Source organism: Arachis ipaensis, chromosome B03 (assembly GCF_000816755.2).
Source record: "Arachis ipaensis cultivar K30076 chromosome B03, Araip1.1, whole genome shotgun sequence".
Classification (NCBI taxonomy): domain Eukaryota; kingdom Viridiplantae; phylum Streptophyta; class Magnoliopsida; order Fabales; family Fabaceae; genus Arachis; species Arachis ipaensis.
In genome coordinates, this window is record NC_029787.2 from 23582527 (window position 1) to 23587216 (window position 4690).

The 4690-nt window shown below is 37.4% G+C and overlaps 1 long non-coding RNA gene across 1 annotated transcript in view; it reads left to right on the plus strand.

The window, feature by feature from the left end:
* LOC110269602 overlaps positions 1-2835 on the plus strand; it is a 14638-nt gene extending 11803 nt beyond the window's left edge. The window contains exon 2 of the long non-coding RNA XR_002358374.1: positions 2638-2835. This is a non-coding gene — a long non-coding RNA (uncharacterized LOC110269602). The remainder of the gene's footprint in view (positions 1-2637) is intronic.

The window sequence follows — 4690 nt, forward strand, 5'->3', positions numbered from 1 at the left end:
AAGTAATACCTTACGTGAGTAAGGGTCGAATCCCACAGAGATTGTTGGTTTGAAGCAAGCTATGGTTATCTTATTATTCTTAGTCAGGATGCCAACAACAGTGTTTTTCAAGTTCAATTGTAAAAAATGAGAGGGCATAAATATAAATACTTATTGTGCAATGATGGAGAATATGTTGGAGTTTTGGAGATGCTTTGTCTTCTGAAATTCTGCTTTCCTCTGTCTTCTCGTTCACACACGCACGTCCTTCTATGGCAAGATGTGTGTTGGTGGATCACCGTTGTCAATGGCTACCATCCTTCCTTTCAGTGAAAAGGGTCCAGGTGCGCTGTCACCGCACGGCTAATCATCTGCATGTTCTCAATCGTACCGGAATAGGATTTACTATCCTTTTGCGTCTGTCACTACGCCCAGCACTCGTGAGTTTGAAGCTTGTCACAGTCATTCAATCCATGAATCCTACTCGGAATACCACAGACAAGGTTTAGACTTTCTGGATTCTCTTGAATGCTGCCCTCAATCTAGCTTATACCACGAAGATTCTGATTAAGAGATCCAAGAGATATTCATTCATTCTAGGGTGGAACGGAAGTGGTTGTCAGGTACGCGTTCATGGGGAAATGATGATGATTGTCACGTTCATCACATTCATGTTGAAGTGCGAATGGATATCTTAGATAGGAACATGCATGTTTGAATGGAAAACAGAAATACTTGCATTAATTCATCAAGACACAGCAGAGCTCCTTACCCCCAACAATGGAGTTTAGAGACTCATGCCGTCAAAGAGTACAAAGTTCAGATCTAAAATGTCATGAGATACAAAATAAATCTCTAAAAGTTGTTTAAATAGTAAACTAGTAACCTAGGTTTACAGAAAATGAGTAAACTATGATAGATAGTGCAGAAATCCACTTCTGGGGCCCACTTGGTGCGTGCTGGGGCTGAGACTAAAGCTTCTCACGTGCCTGGGCTGTTTTGGGCATTCAACACCAGGATGTAACCTGTTTCTGGTATTGAACTCCAACTTGTAACATGTTTCTGGCGCTGGACGCCAGACTGCAACATGGAACTGGCGTTGAACGCCAGTTTACGTCATCTATCCTTGAGCAAAGTATGAACTATTATATATTACTGGAAAGCCCTGGATGTCTACTTCCAACGCAATTAGAAGCGCGTCAATTGGACTTCTGTAGCTCCAGAAATTTCATTCCGAGTGTAGAGAGGTCAGGATCCAGCAGCATTAGCAGTCCTTTTTCAGCCTGAATCAGATTTTTGCTCAGCTCCCTCAATTTCAGCCAGAAAATACCTGGAATTACAGAGAAACACACAAACTCATAGTAAAGTCCAGAAATATGAATTTTTCCTAGAAACTAATGAAAATAAACTAAAAACTAACTAAAACATACTAAAAACTATATGAAATTAACCCCAAAAAGCGTATAAAATATCCGCTCATCAAAGATCTTCGACCATCGGATGGCTAGGCGGCTACAGCAGGTGATGGAGGATGCACGTGAGCGGCGCGACCACCTCACTATTTGACTCCGCTTGGACCTTATGAAGACACTGTACATACATTGGAAGACTGATGAGGGGTTCAAGTATCATCGTCTCATGAACAGAGCTAATAGGACATCGGCTAGATTGTCGAAGTATACTGGTGGGTAAACGACTTTTATGAAGACAAAGGCCAGGCTGGTATGTAACTTGTTTCAATTATTTATTAAGTTTGTTTTGTTTTGAAATATAATGTCATTATTACTTGATTTAATATGTTGTTGCGTAGTCTAAGTCGTTGAGTCGTGATGCGACGATGGTAGAGACCTTCAAGTACACTTACACCTTGAAGAGAACAAGAAGAGATTTACTGATTAGCGGGCTGCAGATCATTATGTGAGTAAACATCATGGGGTATAAAGTTTTCAATTAATTGCAGTCCAAATCAGAACATGTGTTGCACAGGACCGTATCAACAGGATGGGATCGTTCTTCGGCAAACTCAGCAAACTGGAGATAATGGAAACAACTCTGCTGTAGATGAAGTCAATCCAAACACGGTTAGCGCGAGACCGTATTTACGGGATGGGATCGTTCTTCGCCGACAACCTCCGGACCTCCACACTGAGACATTCATCTGCCTCTACCACATGCCGACCCGTCGATCCCGAGGACGACGTCGATTTGAGGGATCAGGTGTTGGAACTCACTCGGAGCCTCCACCAACAGGCTCAGCAGTTGCAACAGTTTGAGGAGAAGTATTAGAAGATCCTCACATGCGTCTTAGATATAGATTTTCTCAGGCTGGAGTGGATGCAGGAGCTAGAGCAGCTTCAGCAGATGGAGCAGCAGATGGCGGTATACTAAGATCAGGCACAAGCCCGTGGCAACAGCACGACTGGTGGCAACAGCACGACTGGTGGCAGCAGCGCTACTGATGGCAACTGCGCTGCTATAGGGGCATCGACATCACTGCTTATAGTCTGCTGCCCTCGGCAGGACCAGGAAGATGACGACGATGACTATCAGAATCTTTAGTTGTTAGAGTTTTGTTATAGATTTCAACTAACTAATGTTATTAAATTACTTTGTGCATAAGAATTTTATATGGGATATGGAACATGTTATCTTGATCAGGAAGATCTACGACCACCGAATAGTTAGACGACTTTAGCAGATGATATAGGACGTTAGTTAGGGGTGTGAACACCTCACAATTTGACTCCATTCAGATATTAAGAAGGAACTAAACGTCCATTTTAGTACTGATGAGGGGTTCAAGCATTATCGTCTGACGAACAGAACTAACAGGGATTCGCGGAGGTTGTCGAAGTATACCGATGGGTCGGCGACTTTCATGAAGACGAAGAGCAGGTTGGTATATATTTTGCTAATCTTTGTTAATTATTACTTGAATTAATCGTTACTTGATTTAGGGATTCGTAGAGTTTAGGAATTTAATTTATTTTATGTCTATTTTATTATGTTTTACTTCTTTGACTTTTTATTACATTCAGACCTTTGATATTTAATAAAATCATTAGTTGATTTTTGGTATTTAGAATCTGTGCACTAATCTTATAAAAAAATAGAATTTGACTACTAATTGTGCAAAAAAATAAATTTAAATAAAAAATAAAAAATAAATTTGACCATCACAGAATAAATTTAAGAAAATAGTGGAGTGGCTAAATTACCGACAGATTAAATAAAGAATCCATCACAGAATCCCATGGTAATTAGTTACCAACAAGGGTTATACTGCCGGATTAATTCCGATAAAAAATTTGATGGTAAATATACTACCTGCAGATTATTTTCGTCAATCCGTCGCTAAATCCGACGGTACTCAATGTTTTTTTTGTAGTGCATGCTTATGACTTTTTCACTTTGCAATCGCATGCAAAGTTTATAACATAAAAATTAGTCCGGGTCTCAGTAAGCGTGCCAAATTGTTTTTGCTTGGACTTTGGTTTGAGTTCAACAAAGTGTGTCGGCCAAGTTTATATCAATATTTCAATAATTTAGGAAGCTTATAAGACTCTTCTTGAAGAGTTTGACCTAGAGACTTATCGTCTTAAAACATCAAAACTTTCCACAAAACTAAATAACTTTATTAATATTGGCATACCCCTACAAACAGAATTCCCAAGTGTTTGAATAGAAAGTAGAATCAAACACAAAACAAGAAATTGGAAACAAAGCAAATGCTTGAATATGGAAAATAAAAAAATAATTTGAAGAACAAAATTAAAGAAATTAAAAGGTAAACTAGAATTGAAATGAAAAATAAATAAAGTGACTTTTAATACTCTCATGCACCTGCACTCTATTGTTTTATTGCGTTAGTGTGACTAAAAATTTTCCCAATTTCTGCGTAATTTTGTGAGTTGTCCAATAGAAGTCACTAATCAATCTTCAACTACCTATTTTTCAGTTTAGGGATTAAATAATTTACCTCACATTCATGACAATTATTCTTTTGGATCATATTAACAATTTTACACACGTTTTAATTATGATTTCTTAAGATTCGATGGATTTGCCTTTTACTTACTTTTTTGAAATTTCGCTAAGAGTTATACTTAGCAAGTTTCAACACCCTCTGACCTCATGCCTTGTTTCAACCAAAATAAGTCCAAAGTGATCATAGCTACATTCTTAACTCTTAAGATTGAGATTCTTTTTTAGCATAAATAGTCATGGTAGAGTTGAAGGATACATTTGGTCGAACTGATAGAGGATTTTCAAAATTCAGTAGGTGCATCGAATCGTATAAAATAATACTACGGTGAGTGGGTTATCGTTCCCACAAGGATAAATAGATTGAGCAAGCAATGATTAATTGATTACTTCTAATTAGACAAATAAAAAACAGAAGAATGAGAATTGAATGTTAAACAGGGGCAAAGCAAATAGCAAAGCAGTGAATGAAAAAAATAATGATGAGAATGTTAAAGTTTTAAAGATGTTCACTCTCTAGGAAAATCAATCCTTATGTGTATTTATTTAGAGGCATGTAGAGATCAATTCATGACAAATCATAAATAACCAAATTTTAATTCTTTGGCAATTTAATTTCTCTTTAATTACTTAATTACTAATTCCTTAGTCAATTAATTAAGAAAAGAGGTTAAGCACAATTCTAATTTATATTCACATAAGATTCTAGAGTGATACTAGGTTGGAT